The following is a 25,070-nucleotide window of genomic DNA, read 5'->3' as shown; positions in this document are numbered from 1 at the left end:
GCGCAGCCCTGCCGCTGCTCCATCGCGTGCCCGCCGTGCCCAGCGCGGGAGGGCACGGCAGGGCTCAGCCGCCACCGGCGGCACAAGGGCACCCGCCGGTCAGGTCACCGCAATGGGTAACCCGGAGCTGGGTGTCGGTGATTTTAATTTTTTTTTTTCCCCCCTCCTGGGCACAGCGCGTTGTTGGACACCTCGAGGGGGTTGTGGCTCTTGATCGGCCGCCAGCACCTCCGGGGGCTGCGCTGGCACCGCCACAAGCTCGGGCTCTTAATTGGCGGCCGGCCCTAATGAGGAGCCGGGCGCTGGGGCTGAGCCGAGCGCTGGGCTGAGCTGTCTGCCTGTCTGGGACGGATTTCCTCCTTATCACTCGCACAGGAAAGCGAGCGGGGAGCCGAGGGGTTGTTCTGGGGCCACACGTGATGCGACAGGAGCTGTGCCAGCGAAACCCCTGCGGGAGCTCCTGCCAAGCAGGATGTTGGATGTCCCCAAGCCAGGGGCTGGACCTGCTGTCCCTGGGCTTGACCCGCGGGGAGTTTTATCCCTTTTAAGCGTTCCTTGATTAGCACCTGCTCATCAGCAGAAAATGAGGCAGCTTTGAAAATGCATTAAGGCCGAGTAAATGAGTGCTAACGAGTTAAGCTCCTTAATTCTCCTCGATGGAAATTAGTAACGCCTTTGATGCGCCCAGAGGTGCGATCGGTGCCTCCCGGGCTGAGCTGCTCTATGCAAATGCGGGCATTGTTATTCCGGAAAAAGGCGTTGTGCGTGGTTTGCTTTCCCCCCTCCTCGTTCCTGAGCTCCCCGGCCGTGCCGAGAGGGTCTGGCACTTTCAGCCAGTTCCAGGCTGGCTGTGGAAGCGGCCGGGGCAGCTGACACGGTGATTTATGGTGTGAGCAATACAATCCAAGCGCTGCTCCGCTGCCCGGGGATCACCTGCAGCTCCCAGGCTTTGAGTTTCCCCGGCGCTGAAGGATTGTTCCTGTCAGGGCACGGAGCCAGGTTTTACCTTGGCTGTCTGGCCGTCCTGCTGGCCCCTCTGTCCCGACTCCCACCTCGCCCGGTTTATTTGGCGTCAGTGACCCTCCAGGAAGGTGGCTGTGCTTGTGGGGACTCGTGTTTTTCTCACAGTCCCGGTGCTTCGGGGACTTTTCCTGTGTATTCTTGTGGGAAAATGTTCCCGATGGCAGCAGAGCGCGTTTCCTCAGCCAGAGCAGGTGGGGTCGGTGGGATGCTGTGATTCTCACTCGGCTCGCGGGTGTCAAAATGCTCCAAAATGTCACATTGTCCTCCTTACCCCCTTCTGCCGTGCCCTTCTTAGCTGCAGGGGTGCTGGAAATAGGATTTCTTTCATCCCTTCAGGGGAGGGTGCAGAGACCCTGGGGCGGGACAGGGGGGTTGAGCTGTGCTGTTCTGAGCTGATCCCCAGGAATTCTGCCCCAGGGTTTGCCTTGGGGCTGGTGAAGGTTTCTCTGCAGTCCTTGCTAAGGAAGGAAAACCCAAAATCTGTAGAGGGCCTGTGTGAACTGTGCATCAGAGAGAGAGAGAGAAAAAAAAAAAAACTTGCAGGAGTTACTGGGTGATTAATTAATGAGCGTGTTGGCAGCAAAGTGCTGCAGCAGCGCTGGGGCTGTGTCCTCTGGGGCACAAGTGCAGTGCAGCTCCTCAGAAAGGCTCCGAGGAGCCTGGGGAAGTTCCTGCAGCCCGCAGGAAGGGGATTCACTCCCCGTGAGTGACCATTTTCATCCTCATCCACCACGGGCACTTCTCCCTTCCCTGTGCTGGCCCTCCTCCATTCCAGGAGCGTTGTGCAGCTCCTTCCCCGCGCTTTGAGCTCGGGAACGAGGCACCCTCAGAAGGTTTCCATGCCCCCTGCGCTGCCCAGAGGCTGCCCCAGGTGCGGGAGAGGAGGGCAGAGCAGGGCCAGCCCCGCCGGCCCCGCCGCTCGGGCTTTGCTGGCCGGGCAGAGCCGGGCCGGGCCGGGCTGGGCTGGGCTGGGCTGGGCAGCGAAGTCCCAAATGTTTGGAGTTCTCTCTTGGAAAACACGGCTCAGGAGAATGGCTCAGTGTTCGGGGCAGCGTGATCGGATGTGGGGAACCACTCCGGGGAGCCGCGGGTGAGTCCCGGCAGCGGCGCTCCCGAAAATAACATTTCTCCTGAAGCGAACAACAGAAGCGCTGTTGAGAAACCTCCCCCGGGCTGCGGGGCCGGGGCAGCGCTGCCCTGGGAGCTTTCCCGGGAAGCCGAGGCAGCAGGGCAGCGTGTCCTGGAGGGAAATCACCGCGGCCATCCTGGGCATTGGGTGGCAGCCCGGTAATGAGGGGCTCCTGGGAACTCCCCGCGCGTCACTGGCACAGCCCCAGGGCCGCGTCCAGCTGCTCCTGCCTCAGCAAAGCTGATTTTCCTCCGCCTTCCTGCGGCCCCCCCGCTCGCCCGGGCTCCTGCTGCCTCCAGCTCTGCTGTCAGAACTTCTGGCCGCACGTGTTGAGCACCGAAAGTGCCTCAGCAGCCTCCAGAGCGCCTCAAAGCCTTGGGTTTCTTGGCAAGGGGAGGGTCAAACGGAGGGAAAAAGGAAAATTACCCTCTGGGAAGGAGAGCGATTTATTTCAAATATACATTCAGCACCATTCATTGTCCGTGCCTTTAGAAAGGCTGCTTGTTAGGGGATTTTATGGCTCTGCTGGGATCTGCGGGGCTGCTTGGGATGCAGGGAAATGTTTATTCTGTTTTCCAGCCTGCCTGTTCCATTTGCTGAGCTCTCCCTTCCCACCTCTGGCTCGTTAATCCGGGGCCGTTCCTCGCTGAGCTGAGACCACCTTGCAAGAGGACGGAGGTTATTTGTGTTCCCGCTGTGCCCTGGCTGGAATTCCAGAAATTGGGCTTTCCCAGGGCACTCCGCTGCGATCCTGCTCCCTGCAATCGGGGCAGGAATCCCAAATAGAGGAGATTTTCATCCTGCCCGGCTCTAATTACGAGACTGCAGAAGGTGAAGCTCCTAACGAGCATCAAAGGGCGCTTTGTGTGTCCCTGCCGAGGGGGCTGGGGGGGGCGTTCAGGCACTCGGAAAACATTTGGGGAGAGTGGATGTGGCCATAAATCATCTTTGGTCTCCACGCTGCCTCATTTTCTCTGCAAAGCCCCTAGCCAAGCTCAGCCTCTCCTCCCTGGGAAGCCCAGGCTGCCAGCAGCCCCTGCAGTGCTGATTTTTGTGCATTTCCCACTTTGTGGAGCTTTCAGAGGAGGTGAGCAGGGCCTGCAGCTGCAGCAGGTGAGGAGTGAGCCCTGCAGAGCCGGGAGGGACGGGCACAGCCATCCCTGGGTGTTTACAGAGGAAACCTGAGCAGCCTCTTCCCGCAGAGGAACAGGAACCAACCCATTCGAGACCTCGGTGGTATTTTTGTAACCATTTTATTAAAATTGTTGTTGTTTGTTTCCAGTTGGACGGAAAAATTGCAGTTTGGGGACACTTTCCTTCCTTCTGGGAAGTGCTTGGCAACTTTTGAGCCAGGATAAGTGAGGGGAAAACATGAGATCAGGTTTTCCTACCTTCCCAAAATGGACTTGCTGTAAGCAAGGGCTGCTTGCTGCTCACTGCCTTGAAGCCAGGCACCACTTCAGGTGCTTTTTAGGAGTGTTTTGGGCCCAAAATCAAAGCAGAGCAACTTCAGCATTGGGGGAAACCTCATTAAACCTTTGATCGTGTTAATGAGGTTTTCAGCTTCAGCAGCTCCTCAGTCTCCAGATCCTAAATTGTCTTTCAGCCCATCCATCATTCCTTTCCCAGACTTTGGAGGGTCACTTGTTTGTTGAAGTGTTATCAGCCTTTGGGGTTTAGGTTCCTTTGCTCTGGTTCTCTGGTATTCCTACAGATTTCAGGCAAAGTTCTGTCAGAAAACAGCAGGATCCAGCTGAATTCAGACCTGGCATTTGGAGCTCTCCCAAATCCCATGCACCCAGACATTCAGGGCTTTGCTGAGCCCTCACTTGGTGCTGCAGTTCAGAGGGGAAGCCCCAGGGGAATCCCATAAAACTGAGCCTGGCCCTTTTCCCAGCAAGCTGAAGGGATTTCAGTGATCCCCTGAAATCTTCCCAGGGCTGAACCCCAACTTTGCCCTGCTCAGGAAAGGGTTCTGAATGCTCTGAACCCTTTCTCCTGAAGAGTTCCCTCACCCCGACGGCACAGAGCCACACAGGCAGCAGGTCTGGGACTGTTTAATGTCATTTGCAGGGCAATTAGGGAGAGATTTCTGCCCCAGGAGTTGCAGGACCGGCCTCCTTCACCCTCAGCCGTGGGATTTATTTACCAGGCAGCAAAAGCTGTATTTTGCTGAAGTACATCCATAAAGTTGATGACAAACTTTGGGAATGAGCCTGGTGAGTCAGCTATGAGTTTCCTTGTTGTACATTAACTTCTGCAAATAAAAGCAATTCTCTGCTTTTGGTGCTTTAGGATGCATTTTGCAGGTTTTGGGATGCATTTTGCTGTTTTAGAGTGAATTTTGCTCATTTAGGATGCATTTTGCTGGATTTGGAACGGGATCCACCTGCTGCACATGATGGAGTGGTTGTCACTTGGGCTGTGAGGGATTTGCAGTGGAAATTGGGAAACTCTGAGGGGTTTTAGGAGCTTTCAGGGGGTTCAGTAAGAACCCCCTGAGCCCTGGATTTGTGCCTGGTTCCTCCTGCCTCAAGCAATGGCAGATTCCCAGGGTAAAGGGCGGGACAGGAAGGCTCTCCCCATTCCCTGCTGGATCCCAAGGGATGCACAGAGTGACCCCAGGACAGAGCTGAGGCTTTGGCACTGCCAGGGATGTGCCTCAGAGCTTTCCATGAGGCATTGCTGACTCTTCAAATGCTGCCCACGGGTTTCCTGTGTTCCCTTTATTCAAGGTTTTTGGGGTTTGTTCCCTGTCTGGGGACATTTACTGGATATATATATTTATTTATATAAAATATAAAATATATAATATATATTTTATATCATATATGTATTTATATATATAATATTTGTATATTTACTGAATAAATTTATAAATTAAAGTGATAGTGTTATGAATTAAAGCTATGGGAAAAGATGGGGCTGAAATGAGTGGAGGAGAAATTTAAAATAAGAGATATCCCTAAAGTCCACGTGGATGGATTCCCATGGATGCTTTTGGAAAGCCCTGGAATGGTCCTGTCACCTGTAAATCAGGAGCTGGGCTGGAAATTGGATTTGTCCCTTTTGTCCCAGGGCTGTTAAATCTGATCAACACCCCTGGGACCCTTCAGCCACACTGAGTTCAGTGATTCTTGAATTCTTTGTGCAGCAAATTACTCAGATTTGAGGCCTCCAGGCACCCCAGCTGGTGTGAGCTGGGAGGAGGAGGGGCAGGACAGAGATTTTTTGGGGTGTTTTTGAGAACCCACTGAAAATCTGCTGGGTCTTTGCACGTGTTGGAGAGGCAGATCAAGTTTGGGCTGTGTTTGAGAGGAAGATGCCTTTGCCCTGGAGGCGGGCAGTGTTTGTCTGTGGAACAAAACGGTGCAGGGGAAGGTCAGCCTGGAACCAGGGGCAAAAATAGAGCTGGAGATGCCTCCAGCAAACGCGAGGCTGCTCTGAGCTGGAAGGAAAGTGGAGCTGGGTGTTTAATTACCTCCCACCATCTTGCCCGTGGTGCTGAGGTATTTCCTTCATGACTTTCTCAGGCTAAAATTAACAAAACCTGAAGAGAAACCACTCTTGCACCTCTCTGTTTACGTGAGAAAATTGGCTGGGGCACAACAGAGTGACCACTGTAGCCTGGAATAAGTGTGTGCTTCTTCTTGAATGAGGATCTCTGCTGGAAATCGTCCTGCAAGGATTCAGAAGGGTTTGGGGCCAATCTCCTCCTGTGGAAAAGTGCATGCCTCAGTTCCCACTTCTGTAAAATGGGGTTAAAAATATTCTCCCTCCCTCCCAGGAGTGTTGCCACACTCCCCCCCACAGCAGTTTGCAAAAGACCACAGAGGTTTTTTTCCAGCAGGGTGAAAAACACTAAATAAAAATAAATGGCTGCTATTTTAAATGGTATTCCCAGTAAATGGTGGTGGAAGTGCTTTGGGCACAGAGAGTGACAGCACATAACTGGGACCTGTCACAGAATCCCAAACTGCTTCAGGTGGGAGGGGAACTTCAAGATTCCAATGGTCAGGGACAGCTCCCAGTGTCCCAGGGGCTCCCAGCCCCAATGTCCAGCCTGGCCTCCCAATGGGCAGGGACAGCTCCCAGTGTCCCAAGGACACTTCCAGTGTCCCAAAGCTGGCCTTGGGCACTGCCAGGGATCCAGGGGCAACTGCTCTGGGCACCCTGTGCCGCGGCCTCACAGCCAAAAATTCTTTCCCAGTATCCCATCCAGCCCTGCCCTCTGGCAGTGGGAGCCATTCCCTGTGTCCTGTCCCTCCATCCTTGTCCCCAGTCCCTCTGCAGCTCTCCTGGAGCCCCTTCAGGCCCTGCAAGGGCTCTGAGCTCTCCCTGGAGCCTTCTCCTCTCCAGGGCAGCACCCCCAGCTCTCCCAGCCTGGCTCAGCCTCATTAATTAAACATTCCCATCTCTGCTCACCACTCGGGGCTGGGGCATTTCAGAGGACCCAGCAGCCACCCCAAAAAGGGCTGAAAAGTCTAAAAGAGACCCAAAGATCATTTCAGATTTTGCCTGAAGCCAGGCTGGCTCCTCACCCCTCAGCTTTGCAGCACCCTCAGTGCCTGAGGAGCTCCCTGCCCTGCTCGGTGCCATTCCAGAGGCAATCCTGCCCAATTCCAGGGATGTCTGTGAACGCCAAAGCCTCAGTGCCTGTGGAAAGCTGCTGTGGATGGAGCTGGGCTGGTTCAGGGGTGGGAGCAGCAGCAGGGGTGAAAGCAGAGCTGCCAAACTGGAGAGGTTCTCCTCACCCCAAGGCAGGGCTGGGTTTGCGCTGGAGCAAAACCCTACAGGTTTTTTTATTATTTATTTATTAGGTTTCATTATTTATTATATATCAGTATTTATTATGTATTAGTTTATTTATGATATATTATTATTTCTTCTATATGATTTTAATTATTTTTTATTATTTATTATCATTGTGCAGGTGTTAGGATGCATTTTGCAGTTTCGGGATGTATTTTTCTGAATTTGGGATGCATTTTGCTGATTTGGGATGCATTTTACAGCTTTTAGAATACATTTTGCTGGTTTTGGAATGAATTTTGCAGGTTTTGAGATGCATTTTGTAGCTTTTATGATGCATTTTGGAGGTCCTGTGATGCATTTTGCAGCTTTTAGGGTGCATTGTGCTGGCTTAGGATGCATTTGGCAGTTTTGGGATGTATTTTGCTGGTTTAGAATGCTTTTTGCAGGTTTTGGGATGCATTTTGCAGGTTTTAGGAGGCATTTTGTAGGTTCAGGATGCATTTTGCATTTTGAGGGCTTTAAGGAAGGGAAGGGGAAGTGCCAGGTGAGGTGTTGGCTGCTTTGCAGTGTCCCTGGGCTGGAGCTGCTTTGGGATCCTGGGCTGAGCTCAGGGCCGTGGCCCCGCTCTGCTGCCTGCGGGGTTTGAGTGTGGCCCCAGCTGGCAGAAAACGCTTTGTGCTCCTGTGTGCATTGATCAGAGCTGGGCACTGAGCACCAGCTGCGAGGGGGCAGCCAAAAGGTGAGCCCTGCAGTTGGATGTTTGAGGAAAACATCCAGGTAGGTGTAGAGAGAGGAATTTGTGAATGAAACCAGCAGGAATGCCCTGATCCCGTTCCCTGGGAGTGGAAGTGAGGCTCTGCTGGCATCCAGGGATGGAGCTGGGAGATCTTGGGGTGTGGATGTGGCTCCAGGAGAGCTGGAGAGGGACTGGGGACAAGGGACAGGACACAGGGAATGTTTCTGCCAGAGAAGATGGATGGGATATTAGGCAGGAATTGGGAAGGAGTTGTGTCAGGCACAAAACCTCTCACCAAAAACCCTCGCCCTTCAGGGCTTTTCTTGGCTTTTGAGCATTTTTGCCAAATCAGAACGAAGGGAGCAGGGGTTTGGGTTGTGTGCCTTAATAATCCCTGACTCCAGTCCAGGTGATAAATGTGGTCCTTTGTCACACAAATAATTGTGTGAAAATTGGCTCTTCCAAAGAGAATTGGCTCTTCCAAGGGTCAGGAAGGCTCTGGAAGGACATGGGGACAAGAGAGATGGAGGAGGGTTCTGGGGAGCAAAAAGTTTAGGTTTTATAAAAAAAAAAAGGCACAGATTTTTGTTCTTTCCTGGAGAGCAAAGAGTTTGAACTGGGCAGGGCTCTTGGTGCAGGAAACAGCTTTGGAGAGGTGTTTGCTGGAACAAAAGCTGGGTTCTGGTCAATAAATATGGGAAGTCAGAGGCACAGCGTGGTAGGGATGCAATGGGAGCACGGGGACGTCCTGGGAATGCCCCCACAGCTCCACAGGGATGCAATGGGAGCACAGGAATGTCCTGAGAATGCCCCCACAGCTCCACAGGGATGGCACCTGCAGCTCTGCCCAGCACAGACCCCCACATCACTGAATTAATTTGGGGGTGGCTCAGGAGAACCCCCAGACCTGGCAGTTCCCCTTCCTGCTGCTGCCCCAGAGCTCAAATCACCTTTCCCAAGGCAGGACAGACCACCTGAGGCTCACGTGGATAAAATATCCTGAATATTTTATATTTTGTACCCAGCTGCTTCAGGCCGTGGGCATGGCTCATTCCTCCATCCACCACAGCAGAATTGACTCCAAAAGTGCTGCTTTGGCTCAGTGTCCATCCTCTGCTGCTCAGGGCTGGGTCTGTCCCCGTCCCCAGCGCTGGGGCAGCCTCTCCTCCCCCTGGGTGTGTGAGAGAGGCAGAGCAGGGGATGTTTTCCATTTCTCTGTGTTATTTCTGGCTCGGCTGCCTGCTCTGTAATCGCTGTGGAAACTGTTATGCTTGGGGGTTCATCAAGGAAACGCTGCGAGCTCTTCTAGGGAGAAATATCTGCAGCAAGTGGCTGCGATAGTGGTTTCATAAGGGCTGGATTTAATTGGGAACAGTGTTTCCAGGAGGGTTTTGCTGGCTCTGTTTCCCATGGAGGCGAGGAACAGCTGAAGGGAAATGGCAGAGAAGAGCCCCCGGCACGCTGGGAAAGGGGGGCTGGTGCTGGGACTCTGCTTCAGGGGAAAAAAATAAAATAAATCAGCTTTTGTTTTGAAGAGGGGGGGGAAAAAAAGTCGGAAGAGACAGGGGGAGGAATGTGAGAAGTTGGAGATGGATGGGATTTGTGGTGGGGGAGGTTGGATCCATGAATGGGTGTCCCTTAATGGTCCCACAGCTGAGCCACGGCCACAGTGGCTCTGGTGGAGTGGCCTGAGGTGGCTTTGGGGTACAATCCATGGCTGAGGCTGGATTTGGGGTACCAGGTTATGAACCCCAAAGCCTCAGTGCCTGTGGAAAGCTGCTGTGGATGGAGCTGGGCTGGTTCAGGAGCAGCAGCAGCAGCAGGGGGAAAGCAGAGCTGCCAAACTGGAGAGGTTCTCCTCACCCCAAGGCAGGGCTGGGTTTGCGCTGGAGCAAAACCTTGCAGGTTTTATTCTTATTTATTTATTAGGTATCATTATTATATATTATGATTTATTATGTATTGGTTTATTTATGATATATTATTATTTATTCTATATTATTTTCCACCACGGGCTGTGGTGTCCCCAAGGGGAGCATCCCTGTGCCCACAGGGGCTGGCTGTGGGGGCAGAACCCCTGGAGGTGCTCTCGGGGTACACCTGGCTCTGCTCGGCCAGTGTCAGGTATTCCTCACAGAAACTATGGAATTTCGGAATAGATGGAGTAAAAAACTGCTCAGAAATTGGGGAAGGTTCTCCGGAGAGCACCAAACCCATCTTGCAGGCACAGCACAGAGCAGAGAGGTCCCACCTGAGCACCTGGGTTTGTACTTGTTATTAACCCTCACCACGCTGCAGCCCGGGCTGCTCCGTTTCACCAGGAATGAAAAATAAACCCACAATTTCTGCTCAGGTTGTGCTTCCTACACTGGGTCCTGCTGATCTGCCCCAGCCCTGAGGCTGGAAGGGGCCACTGCTGCTGCTGGGAGCTGTGGATCACTGGATCCCATTGGTTCTGCTCATACATGGGCTGTGGATCACTGGATCCCATTGGTTCTGCTCATACATGGGCTGTGGATCACTGGATCCCATTGGTTCCCTGCTCACTGAGGGGTTGGGAGCTGTGGATCACTGGATCCCACTGGTTCTCCTGCTCACAGAGGGGTTGTGGATCACTGGATCCCATCCTGTTCACAGGAAGCTGCGGATCACTGGATCCCATCAGTTCTCCTGCTCACAGAGGGGTTGGGAGCTGTGGGTCACTGGATCCTATGGGTTTCCCAGCTCCCAGATGAGCTGTGGATCACTGGATCCCATCGTGCTCCCAGATGAGCTGTGGATCACTGGATCCCATTGGTTCTCCTGCTCCCACATGAGCTGTGGATCACTGGATCCCATCGTGCTTCTAGATGAGCTGTGGGTCACTGGATCCCATGGGTTTCCCAGCTCCCAGATGAGCTGTGGATCACTGGATCCCATCAGTTCTCCTGCTCACAGAGGGGTTGGGAGCTGTGGGTCACTGGATCCTATGGGTTTCCCAGCTCCTAGATGAACTGTGGATCACTGGATCCCATTGGTTCTCCTGCTCCCACATGAGCTGTGGATCACTGGATCCCATCGTGCTTCTAGATGAGCTGTGGGTCACTGGATCCCATGGGTTTCCCAGCTCCCAGATGAGCTGTGGATCACTGGATCCCATCAGTTCCCAGCTCCCGGATGAGCTGGGAGGCTGCTCCAGAGCTCTGCAATGTGGGATAAACTTTAATTCATGTTCATTGTTGTTCACCACTGATTGAGAATCAGCCCCCACATCCCTGGCTGGAAATTCCACTAACCACGTGGTCCCAGCTCTGGGGCTCACCCTGGCAGGCACAGGGAGGGAAAGGGTTACCCCAGGTGGGTTTGGAGCCTTTCCTGGGGTGGTTCATCTGTGGCACTTTAGAGGGCTCTTTGTCACTGAGAGGCTGAATGGGAAGGAGGAAAGGCGGTTTTGTCTGCTCTGTACATATTTGATGGTTTGCATTTCAATAATTACCTTCATAATTTAATTGTAATAATTACCTTCAATAATTACACTCAAAAGTGACTCCAAGTCAGCTCTCACTTTCTTTTGGGCTCTCTGGGGGCTCTCAGTTTGTTTAACACTGCTCAGGCTGTGTCAGTTCTCCAGGGGTGGTTTATGGCCACTGAGGGATGTGGCACCCAGGGCATTGATGGCCATAGAGGGATGTGGCACCCAGGGCATTGATGGCCATAGAGGGATGTGGCACCCAGGGCATTGATGGCCACTGAGGGACGTGGCACCCCGGGCATTGATGGCCATGGAAGGATGTGGCACCCAGGTGGTTAATGGACCCCGGAGGGAGGGATGTGGCACCCAGGGCATTGTGGCCATGGAGGGATGTGGCACCCAGGGCATTGACGGCCATGGAGGGATGTGGCACCCAGGTGACTGATGGCCACTGAGGGAGGGATGTGGCACCCAGGGCAGACATCCACCTCTCCCCGTGGAGCAGAGCCTCCCTCGCTAGCCCAGAGAGCCACAACCACACTCCTCCAATCTGATGAGCTCAGCAATGAATTATTTATCCAGCTTTTCATTCTGCATCCATCACTCTCTGCTCTGCCTGCCCTGAGTGCCCCAGGAGCTGCTCGGGGGTGAAGCCTCCCAGGACCCCTTGGGAGGGAGGTTTGGAGCTCTGCTTGGCTCTGCCTGCCTTAACCCCCGAGGCTCCAGACACCTCCTCTGCCTCTGGCTCCTCCAGCTTTCCCAAGACCCTCAGCTTTCAGCCCAAATTGCTGCTTTCCCCAGAGCTCTGAGCTGTGAATCCCTCCTGGCTTCTCTTTTTCCTCCAGCTGTGGCCAGGGATATGCTGGATTCTTCTCCTCAGCATCTCAGCTCATTTGTAGCCCAGCAGGAAAATTCTGCTTTCCTTGGGCCTTCTGCTCCAGGGCTTCCTGCAGGGAGCTTCCCTAAAAGCAGAAGCTGAGGATGTTTGTTCTTGTTTTTCAGCTTTTCTTCCTATTTTTTTTTTAAAGTATTAAGGGTGGCCTGGCAGCAGGGCACTGACATTTAGGATAATCTGGTGTGATCCAGCATTAGTTTTTGTGGATGTGGCTGTTTCCTTCCCTGCCTGTGTGGTTTGGCTCATGGGTTCAGGATTGCTGTGACCCAGAAGGAGACACCTCGGAGATATTTGTGGGATTTTCTTCTTCCCTTGCAGCCAGGGGCACTTAGGGGACCTCTGATCACTTCCAGAACCTCTGGGATGGATGGAATTTGTGTGCAAGCCCCAGAACTGCTGAGCCTCTCACACTCATAGTTGTTTTTCACTTGGTTTTATAGAAGGCATCAAGAAAAAAAAAAAAAAAAAAGGTGCAGGACAGGGGAAAAGATGATTTTGTGTTCCTGTCCAGACTCCAGCTGGAGCTCTGCAGGATCTGGGCAGGGTGGAGTGCTCAGAGCAGCTCTGGGGGACTCTGCTCCACCCCCCTGCAGGCACCAGGGCCTGTCCCTTCAGCACCCTGGTGCTTCCCAGTGCCAAACCAGGAGCAGGAAGGGTCATTCATCATTTTAGGGCAAAAACAGCACAGATTCTCTAAAATCTAAAGATTTAAAATCTAAAATCTAAAGATTCTCTACTGGGTGTCCAGATCCTCCTTCAGGGTTGGGATTGCACCTAAAGGGTCTCTGCCAGGGGGAATGAAATGGTGAATTTGGGGCTTTTTGGAGTGAAAGTGGTCAGGGGAACTCTTGAGTCCAGTTCTTGGGTGCTCTGCTCCTCAAGGGACAGGCTGGAGAGCTGGGGGTGCTCCCCTGGAGAGGAGAAGGCTCCAGGGAGAGCTCAGAGCCCTTGCAGGGCCTGAAGGGGCTCCAGGAGAGCTGCAGAGGGACTGGGGACAAGGATGGAGGGACAGGACACAGGGAATGGCTCCCACTGCCAGAGGGCAGGGCTGGATGGGATCTTGGGAACTGGGAATTGTTCCCTGGCAGGCTGGGGAGGGGCTGGGCTGGAATTGCCAGAGCAGCTGTGGCTGCCCCTGGATCCCTGGCAGTGCCCAAGGCCAGGCTGGAGCACCTGGGACAGTGGGAGGTGTCCCTGCCATGGAATGGGATGAATTTAGGCTCCTTTCATCCCAAACCATTCTGGAATTATGATTTATGATTATAAATTCTGATATTCTCACATTAGGAGTCCAAGCAGAACCCCAGAGCCCGCCAGGCCGGTTCAGCCCCGGTGTCCCCCGCTGCCACATCCCACCCCGACCCTCACCCGCGTTTCCCTTCCTCCCACCGAGCCCAATCCCTGTCTGGCTGCAGCTCCGCTGCTCCTGCCCAGCCCGTCCCGGGAGGAGCTGCTGGGAATGGCCGCGATGAAATTTTAATTAAATCGGGGCGGTAATTTGCCGCGGAGGCCCCAGCGCCGCGGGAGCCGCCGAGGTGCGCTCGGCCCGGGCTGTGCTGCAGCCCCGGCACACCGAGCCTCTTGAATATTTTATGCCTCTGCTTTGTTGCCATCCTTCCTGTGAGTCATTTTTCCAGCAGAACCCCGTGCTGGCCGCGTTATTTGACCCCTTTTTTTTTTTTTTTTTTTTTTTTAATCCTTTTTTTTTTTTATTTTACCCCTTTTTTTTTTAATTTAACCCCCCTTTTTAGATCTAACCCCCTTTTTATTTAACCCTCTTTTAAATTTAGCCTTTTTATTTAACCCTTTTTTTACTTAACCCCTTTTTAATTTAGCCTATATTTTAAATTTAACCCCTTTTTAAAATTTAACCCCTTTTTTAAAATGATCCCCTTTTTAATTTAACACCTTTGTTTTTTTAATGTAACCCCTTTTTTAACTTAACCACTTCTTAAATTTAACCCCTTTTTTATTTAATTCCTTTTTATTTAACCCCCTTTTTAAAAAATTCAAGCCCTTTTTTAAATCAAACTTTTAATTAATTTTTTTTTTTAATTTTTAACTTTAAGCTCTTTGGAGGGTTTCAGGGTGGGCTGGGAATCTGCTGTAGGAAGGGGATTTTATGTCCTGGCTTGGTGCTGCTGCTCTGCTGCGAAGTGCTGGGGAGCAGGCGCTGCTCCTGTGCTCAGCCTGCCTGGGGAAAGGTGGCAGTGCATCCCTAAATCCCCTGGAGCATCCCCAAGTCTCTTGGAAGCATCCCCAGAACTCCTGGAGAATCCCCAAAATGCCCTGGAGGCATCCCAAAATCCTCTGGAGCATCCCCAAAACCCCTGGAGCATCCCTAAATCCCCTGGAAATATCCTCAAATCCCCTGGAGCATCCCCAGAACCCCTGAATTTGTCTCCAAATCCCCTGGATTTGTCCCCAAGTCCCCTGGATTCTCAGGCTGAGGGGTTGGAAGCTCTGGCACGGGTTGAATTTTGCAGGCTGTTGTTTTTCCCCATGGCTGAGCTCCCCCAGAGCTTAAAACTGAGGGGATTCCCTGAAATTCTGCATCCTGGAAAGGAGGGTTTGGAGCTGACAGCGTGGGGATGTGTGTGCAGCCTCCAAGGGGTGGGATGAGCCCTTGAGGAGGGATTTCCTGGGGTCCCCTCCACTTTTCCTGGTATTCATCCCACTTTTCCTGGTGTTCCTCCCACTCTTCCTGGTGTTCATCCAAATTTTCCTGGTGTTCCCTCCACTTTTCCTGGTATTAATTTCACTTTTCCTGGTGTTCTTTCCACTTTTCCTGGTGCTTATCCCACTTTTCCAGGTGTTCACTTTTCCTGGTCTTCCCCCCACTTTCCCTGGTGTTAATTCCATTTTCCCTGGTATTCATCCCACTCTCCCTGGTGTTCATTCTTCCTGATGCTCACTCCACATTTCCTTGTCTTCATCCCACTTTTCCTGGTGTTAATTCCATTTTTCCTAGTGTTCCCTCCACTTTTCCTGGTGTTCATCCCACTTTCCCTAGTGTTCCCTCCACTTTCCCTGGTATTCATCCCACTCTTCCTGGTGTTCACTTTTGCTGGTGCTCACTCCACATTTCCTGGTGTTAATTCCCCTTTTCCTGGTGTTCCCTCCACTTTTCTCCGTCCCACCAAGGAGTTCTGCCTGTGCAGGTCTGCCCCTCTTTGCACCCTGAAGGTTCTGTCCCCACTAAAACCTCTCCAGTGGCTTTCCTGAATGTTATCTTGACTTCTTTCCCAAGTTTTCATTTCAGAAAATGCCCCAGGGATGGTTTTGGGGCATTCCTTGTGTTCTCTCTCTGCTCCACAACCTCTGGGCTCAGCTCTGTGCTGTTTCTCTGACTCTCAGCCCCACTCCTGCTGTTCAACCTCACAGCTCTGAGGGCAAAAATACACCCAGGTTTCATTTCAATAACTGCAGTGGAAACTTTCTATGGAAAGAAGCCACCCCAAAAAGCCCCTGCAAGAACAAAGCCTGACAGAACGACTTCCTTTGGCTGCCTCGTTTTCCGTTTGCATCAGCCCTGGCCTCCCCGGGCCTCTGCTCTTGTGGTTCTTTGGTGTCATCCAGCAGAAGTGCAGCACAACCTCTGTGCACACAGGAGAATTCGATGCCTTTGGGTTTTTGAATCTCTCTGATAAGGGAAAAAACCCTCAACCCCAAAAAACAACTCAGCTGCGCTTAATACAGATGGAGTCGGTGGCATGGGTGGAGTTAAAAATTAGAATTGCTCAAGGAGATGCTCCAGATGAGGAGGATGGAGGAAAGGAGAAAAGGAGGAAAGGAGAAAGGGAGAAAAGGAGTGGAGGGACAGAAATGGCCAAAATGTGGGAGCTGCTCCACCAGGGAGAGGGGAATGCTGAGGGATCCACCCATGGGAGCTGAGCTGCTGCTGCCAGGCTGGGAGAGCTCAGCTGGTGGGAGAGAGGCTTTGTCACAGAGCCATGGCATGGTTGGGGTTGGAAGGAACTTAAATCCCACCGAGTGCCACCCCTGCCATGGCAGGGACACCTCCCTCTGTCCCAGGTGCTCCCAGCCCCAATGTCCAGCCTGGCCTTGGGGACTGCCAGGGATCCAGGGGCAGCCACAGCTGCTCTGGCAATTCCAGCCCAGCCCCTCCCCACCTGCCAGGGAACAATTCCCAGTTCCCAAGATCCCATCCAGCCCTGCCCTCTGGCAGTGGGAGCCATTCCCTGTGTCCTGTCCCTCCATCCTTGTCCCCAGTCCCTCTGCAGCTCTCCTGGAGCCCCTTCAGGCCCTGCAAGGGCTCTGAGCTCTCCCTGGAGCCTTCTCCTCTCCAGGGGAGCACCCCCAGCTCTCCCAGCCTGGCTCCAGCCCTGACTCCTTTCAGCAGTTCCACACCTTCCCTGTGTTTATCCAGTTTGTAAAGCCTTAAAATCCCCCAAAATTCCCAGCTTGGCCCCAGTGCGACAGCACAGAGCAGTGCAGGTGTCCCCTGTCCCTGTGCCCCTGGCGGGGTGGGAGCTGCTGGGCCCTTCCTGGCCGTGAGCCCTTGGGAGGAGCCTGGATATTCCCATTTTGGGGGCTGCAGAGTGAAATTTTTCATTTTTCACCACTGGCGAAGATGAAGCAAAGAATTTTTTCCTTAATGAGTCGTTAGGGCACAGCTTTGAGCATCTGATTTCCTGCTGGACTCTGTCTTGGTGCCATTTTCTGCTCACAGATGGAGCTAATGGCCAATGTTCTGCAAAGACATTTTGGGTTTTTTTTTTCCCCTCCTCTCTCTGGCTGATTGCATCCTCAAGAGCTGCTGGTTCAATCTCAGTTCACAGCCTCTCTCCACTTCCTTCAGAGCAGCAAAGAACTTTTCCTCTGCACAAGTGCCAAAACCTCGAAGCGCCTTGTGCTTCCCCTGCCTGTCACTCTCCTTGCTGCTATGAGCAATTTCTAAAGACACAGCTCAGCCTGAACAACCCAAAATAAATATGATATTACAATATAATATATTAAATAAATATTTTTTGGGTAAAATAAACCCAAGGAGGAGCAGGAGTGGGCCACAGGAGTAATTTTTCCCTTGGTTTTGGTGCTCTCTCGGCGTGGCTGTGGGAGAATGAATGAACAGCAGCTGCCACAGGCACTGAGGTGCTCAAGAATGGATTTATTTTGAGAGTCTCATGTTGGATTTTGCTCTAAAAACTTGGGAAAGGGGGGATGAGGATCCCCTGCGGGTCTTGAAGTCAGGACATCGCTGGAGTTGCCAATTTTGTGGATCCCTGGAGAGGCTGGAGCCGCTGCTCTGAGGAGCCACATCACAGAATCCCAGAATTGTTTGGGTTTTTAAAGGAAGGGACTTTAAAACTCATCTTGTTCCATAGGCAGGGACACCTTCCCTGGTGGCTCCAAGCCCCAGTGTCCAGCCTGGCCTGGGACAGCCCCAGGGATCCAGGGGCAGCCACAACTGCTGCTGTCCCCTGCAGGGAGGAGACAATTGGGGTTGCCGCCCACCCTTCATCCCAGGTTTTTACACAGACAGGACCTTGTGCTCTCCTTCCCTTGCAAAACCTGCCTGGAATCTCATCATTCCCATGGCACGGAGTGACCTCGTGAGGATCTGCAGCCTGACGAGGTTAGAGGTGGAGATTTGGAGGAGAACCCAGAGCAATTCCCTTTTCCCAGTGGCTCAGCCCTGATTCCAGAGCAGCCCAAACTGCTGGGATTGCTTTCCCCTTCTCCTCCTTGCAGCATCTTCAGCTCAAGGTGAGAGCTCAGCTGTGCTCTGGGCTGGGTCCATCCATGGCCATTAGGTTCCCTGAAACCTGAGGAGGGTTCATGCCTTCAGCTGGGTTCAGGAAACCAGGAAATGCCAGCAGGATCCGGGTCAGGTGGGAGGTTTGTCACCCTTTATCCCATGCAGGGTGTCCTGGCATGTCTCTCCTCTTCCCCTCCTTGCTTGGAGCCACCCCCACAGCCCTTCTGGAGCTGGGGTGGCCGAGTGTGTCCCACCTCAGGGCCAGGACCTGCATTCCCACATCTCCAACCCCACACCACCTGGTTAAACCCCCAAATCTGCCAAGCTTTGACTCTGTGCCTCCTCTTCCTTCAGGGCTTTCTCCTCCTCTGGGGCTACAGGGAGGATTTGGGGGTTCTGAGGTGGTGAGAGCCCTGGGAAGGAGCACACAGGTGTAAATACCTGAGCAGGAATTTCTAACCTTGCACTGTGCCGGGGTTTGGGTTGCCCTCACCCTGCCAGCCATTCATCCTGGGTGTTTTAACCCTCCAGGTCCTTTGGGGTATTCCTGGGGAGCCTTGCTCCCCTCAGAGCACAGCTCCAGGCTTCTCCATGGCCCCCTCGAGCCTGGGAACATGGAAACCAACAGGAATGCTGGTCTTGGGAAGGGGTATGGGAAATAAAAAACTAAGAGAGGGTTCCCCAGGAGGAGAGGTTGGGACTGGTCCCAGCCTGGTGGCCAGCCCAGCATGACAAGGCCTTGGTTTAATTCCCTGGAAGATGACAGCAAAGTTCTGCTTAGGCGTGATCCTAATCTGGCCCCTGATGTTAATTCATCCTGATTCATTGCTCAGAGCACAAGAGGCTGGGCAGGAAATGAGCAAAAAGCATTACTGAGAAAAAAAAAAAAAATCTCTGATTTCACACTTGGTGGTGTGGGGAGTGAAGCTTTGAGGATGCTGCTCTTGCTGCACCAGAATATATTCACTTTTTTTGGTTTTGGCTCATGAAGACTCTTTCCCCTCACCCTCAGGAGCACTGGATGCAATTAAGCTCAGCAGCAATGGCCCTTGGCAGTTCCTTCCTGTAGCAGGGGAAATCACACAGAAATGGGGCAGTTTTGGGGTTTTTTTCCCCCATCTTAGTGGGTGAACAGCCACTGCAGAGATTCAGCTCCTCAGTGCTGTTACCTCCTGAGGATTTTGGCTTGGCTGGGCCTGGTTTTAGTGCCACCAGCCCCCAAAATGGCTGGTGGAGCTCCCAGGAGCTGCCACCCTGCCCTGGCTCGAGGAAGGGCAGAGGAATTTTTGGGAATCGTATCTGTGGCTAGAATATGAATATTTAACTCCAGCCTGGAGGTGGAAGCTGCCCTGATAAAAGAGGTTTTAAAGCTGCTTCATCTCCAGTGCCTGCACTGCTCCTTTTTTGTTATTTTTTTTCCCTTTTAAGCTAATATTCTTTGTTCCAAGCCCAGGAGGGGCTGATGCCTCCCAGTTAAGCTGGAGCTGAGCAGCAGGAGCCTGGCTGTGGCTTCTCAGGATACTGCTGAACAAGGCTGGAGCTTCATTTGTCAGAGAAATGCAGAAGGAAATGTTGGGGTGTTTGTCCATCAGCAAGGCCAGCAGTCATTTCCATCCGTGTTTTGTGGCTGGGGAAGCCTCAGCAGCCAGGGAGTGATGGGGCAGAAATTCCAGAAATTCCTGCTGCATCCAGGGAGCTCTCACTGTGTGCTTCTGGAGTGGGATCCTGATTTAGTTTTACTTATTTAAATTTTGCTATTAAAATGAAAATTCCCTTGTGATAAAAGTCTTTTCTGGCACTGAGATCTCCCAGGCTCTCCACAGCCAGGTGGCAGCGAGGGCTTGGTGATCATGGAATGGTTAAGGATCTTCCCATCCCATCCCATCCCAGTGCATTCCATTCCTGTCCTGGGCAGCAGGGGAAGGAAATCCTCCTGCCCAGCAGGCTGGGGTTGCCCTGAGGAGTTTTTGGCATCATCCTCAGTGGTCTGATAGATTCCAATCCCAAACTTCCCTGCCCTCCCAGCCTGGCAGCCCTTATGTGGTGCTCCTGGTGGGCAGGGCAGCCCAGTCCTGATTCCCCTCCAGATTTCCAGGAAAACATTGATATTTTCAGAAAATATTATCAATATTTTCCAGGAAAACATCGATATTCCAGATTCTGCTGTGGCTGGGGAGGCCTGGCGAGGTCACGGGGCTCTGAGGGCAGAGGAGCCCAACACCAACCTGGGGGCACTCTAAAAATGCTTAATTCTCCTTGTAAAAGGTCCAGAAGGTCCAGAATGGAGCACAGCTCCTCAGGCGGGTGGGATTTGTGTCCCACAGAGGGGATGTCATCAGCTTGGAACATTTGTAATGAAAAATCAGCTTATTTTAGTGTCAGGGTCTGGTTCTGTGCAGGGTTTGGAGTGTGACAGGGAAGAAAGTGTGATTTGGGGGTTGGTTGGGTTTTGGGAATTAGGAATTGTTCCTTGGGAGGGGCTGGGCTGGAATTGCCAGAGCTGCTCCATCCCTGGAAGTGAGGCAAAACTCAAACTATAGGATGGGGAATCACAGAATTATGGAATTATGACGGGAAGGGACCTTAAATCCCAGCCAGTGCCACCCCTGCCATGGCAGGGACACCTCCCACTGTCCCAGGTGCTCCTAGCCCCAATGTCCAGCCTGGCCTTGGGCACTGCCAGGGATCCAGGGGCAGCTTCTCTGTGCCCAGGGTGATGCTGGGAGGGTCCTTTTGACCTCTTGAGATCCCTGGAAAAGTCCCAGAACCTCTCTGTTCCCAGCTGTGCCCAAGGAAGATTTTGTTGTTTTGTTAAGCCAGACAAGCCTGGCTTAAACTGTCCCCAAACGGAGCTGGGACTCCTCTGCCAGCCCAGGGAGCCTCTGGGGGAGCAGAACCTGCTCTGGATCTCTTTTTGGGCTTTGTGAAATGCTAAAAATCCTGGCAGGAGCCCCCTGCCCCAGCCCCAGCCCTATTCCTGCTGAGGAATCCCAGCAGCTCTGCTGAGCCTTCCACCTGCAAAGGAAGGTTGTGCCTGCTCTGTGGGAAGGCAAATTGGTGCAAAAATAAAACTGCTTTGAGATCCTGTCACGTGAAGGGCACCTGCAGATATTTGAGTTGAATATTTTAAATTTTTTGCTAATTAAAAGGGTCATTTGGGGATTATTCCACTGGCCAGGGCTCCCCTTCCATCGATCCTGGCCCTCTGGGTGATGTTGGCACATCTTGGTCTCTTCAATCTCTGTTTCTTCTCCACAAAATTGATGGAATTTTACTTCTTTCCTCTGTGCAGACAGATCCCTCTGCCTGTGTGGATGATGTGCTGGAGGGGCCACGGCCTCAGCTGTTAATTTGGCTAATTAACTCGTGTAATTGAGCCACTGAGTTTCTTCCTGAGGGGTTTTTCTACCCTTGGAAAGAAAGAAAATTGGGAGTCCAAGGTAAAGCCACCTCTTGGTGGTCTGTGCCTTAAATTCCCTGATCCAGGTGTTGGAGAGGCTTTGAATTCCTTGAATTCCCGCTCAGGGAACACCTCCAGGTGTCCAGCCTTGGCTCCCTGGTGCAATTTGGGGCTGTGACTCCCCGACAAACCCTGCAGGTGATTTGTCCCTTTCTGTCGTGTCCCTTGGGGTGGGTTTGAAGAGCAGGGCGGTGCCTCCCTGTGGCCTTCACTCCAAATGAGTCCCCACGCTGGGAATGTGAGTCCCCATCCCTGGAAATGTCCAACAAACACCTGGGTGTGACACCTGGGGACATGCCTTGGTGATGGCCATGGTGGTGCTGGTTTGTGGTTGGGCTGGATGGTCCTGGAGGGTTTTTCTAATCCTAATGAGGCCACAAATCTGATTTTCCTCTCTGGATTTCCACTCTGTGCTCTCTCCATCCATTTCAGTTCATTCTCCTTGGGAATTTTTCTGTGATTTCACTGAAATGTCCAACCATAATGATGCCATAAATCTGATTTTCCTCTCTGGATTTCCACTCTGTGCTCTCTCCACCAATCTCAGATCATTCTCTTGTCCTCATTGGGAGTTTATCTGTGATTTCACTGAATGTCCAGCACCAGAAGCTCAGTGGGGCCAAAGAGATGGAAAGTTCCCTTTGTTTATGTGTTGGACATTTTGTCTCTGCATCACAGCAAATGTTGAGTTTTATTTTATTGCACTATTTCATGTTCAGCTCCTGGTCACTTTGTGACCCATGGAAATCCTGAGATTTTCCAAACCCCACCCTTCCAAGCCTGTATTTATCTCTCTGGTAGACATGCCATTGGTTATTCCTGCCCCACCAATTCACCCATCATTCCTGAAGTGTCTTTTTCTTTTTTTCTTATTTCTTCCAGACCATTTCTACAATTTATCAAGACCATTTCGACTCCTAATCCTGGCCTCTGAAGCACCTGCAGCTTGTCCCAGCCTGGTATCTGCAGCAATTTTAGTAAGAAAAATCTTATTTTCCATCCTCCAAATGCATTTTAAAGGTACCAGCTTGTGCTGGAGCTCCCATTTTCCCTTTGGTATTGTGAATTGCATTTGATGACCCTGGTGGGTCCCTTCCATCTCAGGATATCCTGAGGGCTTTCTGAAAATGCTTCATTTTCCTTGCAAAAGATCCAGAATCTCCAGAACGGAGCACAGCTCCTCAGGCTGGTGGGATTTGTGTCCCACAGAGGGGATGTCATCAGCTTGGAACATTTGTAATGAAAAATCAGCTTATTTTAGTGTCAGGGCCTGAGCAAGGCTGGTTCTGTGCAGGGCTTGGAATGGGAAAGGGAAAAAAGTGTGATTTGGGGGTTGGTTGGGTTTTGGGAATTAGGAATTGCTCCCTGGGAACCTGGGATTTGTGTCCCAAAGAGGGGATCCCATCAGCTTGGAATGTTTATAATGACAAATCAGTTTGTTTTGGTGTCAGGGCCTGGTTCTGTGCAGGGTTTGGAGTGTGACAGGGAAGAAAGTGTGATTTGGGGGTTGGCTGGGTTTTGGGAATTAGGAATTGTTCCCTGGGAGGGGCTGGGCTGGAATTGCCAGAGCAGCTGTGGCTGCCCCTGGATCCCTGGCAGTGCCCAAGGCCAGGCTGGATGGGGCCTGAAAGTGTCCCTGCGTTGGAACTGGATGGGTTTAATTTCCCTTCCAACCCAAACCATTCCTAGAAAATCAGCAATTCAGCTTTTCCCCGTGGATTTGGGGAGTTTTGGCTTTTCCTTCACTCCCCACCTCAGAGCTGCCCTTCGCCAGCCTCTCAAGGAGAGTTTGGGGCCAAGACCCCCAGGGCAGAAATACAAGCTGGGTTTATTTCATGGATTTAAAGCAGCTCTGGGGGTCCAGTGGATGCTCAAAATCCTTGGAATTCTGCCTTCTTTCCAATGCTGCATGATTGTACCTGTATTTGCACAGGTTCATTTTGGTGGAGATGGCAAGAATTCCAGGATTTGTGACTTTCTGAGGAATAAAAGGTTTATTATAGACCAGATTCATATTTATAATGTAAAGGGGCAGAGCCACAGGCTGCCCCCAGGGACAAAATCCAGTGGGCAGCCACTGCTGGTGTCCCTGTGACTGTCAGGGCTTAGCAAATAAGAAATGAAAACAAATCCAGGACCCCAAAGGTGATCAGGCGCAAATAAAATGAATTAATTCCTTGTTTTTCCCTCAAGAGGCAAAAATAGTCTTTGCTCTTGTGTTTGTCAGAGCATTCTTGGTTTTAGGCTTTCTCTGTGCCATCCACTGGTTCTGGAAGTTTAAATTTAAACAAACAAAAAAATCTCTGCTTGATTTTCACCTCAAACTTCTAGAAATGATCATGGGTTAGGATTTTCAGCACCTCTGAAATGCCATGCCCATATCTGAGGGAAACTGAGGCATCAGAGTTTGGCTGCAGGGCTGAGCTTGAGTGGGAAATGCCAATTTCTGTGACCTGCCTTCCCCAAAGTCACAAGAAATTGAGAGGAAATGAAGTTCTGGGAGCAAAGCCTTGCAGCTTGATATTTTCAAGGGCTTTAATGACATAAAACTGATTTACTTTGAGGGGAAAAGCTTGAAATATCCCTGCAGAGAGTACATAATGTGCATGGTTTTGTATTTATTCCCTGAATTTCAGTGGATGGATGAAACCTCTCCCAGCCATAATGGAATTATATTGGGATGTGCTCTCATCAGGATGGTGTTAAAAGCAGGTGCACAAAGGGAATTCTAGAGAGAGGGGGAAAAAAATAAAACCCTTGTGGTACAACTGAATGATTCTTAGCCTACAATAAACCTAATCAGGTTAATTAGGATTAATTTGGCCGCCTGGCTTTTATTTGTGTAAAATAAAAACAGGTCTAAGGAGTTTTGTTGAAAACCTCTGTGAGTTTTAGTGATATTTTCGAGTTCTTTCACCTAGGCAGTGTAAAAATGTCTGGTTGGGCTTTTAGGGAGAATTATGCTGCACCCAGCATTTAGAGCCATTAATTCTCCATCTTCTCTTGCATCTTTCATTGTAAGTAAATCCATCTCCTGTCCCCATTCCCATGTGGAGGTGACCCAGATCTCCCTGGGTGTCTTCAAAAGTAGTTTTTTGGTTTTGTTTTTTTTTTTTTTTTCAATAATTATACCAATTCTCCCCTCTGCCAGTGCCCGGTTCTGTTCCTGTTCTGCTGCTCCATCCCATACAAGGCTTTTTGCCTCTGTCCCAACCCTTCTGTAATTTTCCACCTGTGTGCCTCACCCAGAGCTGCCTCTTTTCTCACCTGTTTATGTCCCTGACTTTTCTTGTCTTGGTTTGAACAGACAAGTGACTACTAAGGAGGGCAGGAGCCTCACCCCAGACACATCTTCCAACCTAAGACACTTCTCGGCTGCATCTTCCCCTGGCTGTTTCCCATCCCTGGAAAAGTTGCTGGGATTTCCACCAAACAAATCCCTGCACGTGAGCCTGCCCAGACAGATCTATGCAGAGCAAGGGCTGAGCAGCAGGAGCCGCCACAGGAGGGAATTTTCCCTCAGCCCCAGCCCCTCCACTCCCGTTTTGGATTTAATTCCTTGCAGAGCTTCAGTCAGATCATGGAGATGGCTTTGGGTTTCCCAGGCTGAAGGAGCAGGGGGCTTTCCCCAGGGAAGGACAAGGGATGAGGGCCAGATGTGCTGACAGAGCCTGGTCCTCATCACCTTCCAAACTCACAGGCTGCTCTTTGCCCTTTGGTTTTCACGGTCACAAGATCCCAAATGTTGGAAAACTCCTCCAAATCATTGAATTCAAACTTTGCCAAATCCCACCGTGCCCACTGAACCATGTTGGAAGGAACATCCCCTCATTATCTGAGCACCCCCAGGGATGGGCACTCCAAATCTCCCTGGGCCGCCCCTGACAAGGCCTGATCCC

General features: G+C 51.7%; 1 protein-coding gene across 4 annotated transcripts in view; it reads left to right on the top strand.

Moving 5' to 3' along the window:
• HIVEP3 (HIVEP zinc finger 3) overlaps positions 1–25,070 on the top strand; it is a 251,827-nt gene that overhangs the window by 137,718 nt on the left and 89,039 nt on the right. For all 4 annotated transcript variants that reach the window (XM_041417531.1, XM_041417530.1, XM_041417529.1 and 1 more), the window contains one exon: positions 22,054–22,148. The gene's annotated coding sequence lies outside the window, so the exon portion shown is untranslated. The remainder of the gene's footprint in view (positions 1–22,053; positions 22,149–25,070) is intronic.

The sequence above is a fragment of the Onychostruthus taczanowskii genome, unplaced genomic scaffold (genome assembly GCF_017590055.1).
Source record: "Onychostruthus taczanowskii isolate IOZ18803 unplaced genomic scaffold, ASM1759005v1 scaffold56, whole genome shotgun sequence".
Lineage (NCBI taxonomy): Eukaryota > Metazoa > Chordata > Aves > Passeriformes > Passeridae > Onychostruthus > Onychostruthus taczanowskii.
This window is presented reverse-complemented; position numbering and strand designations above follow the sequence as displayed.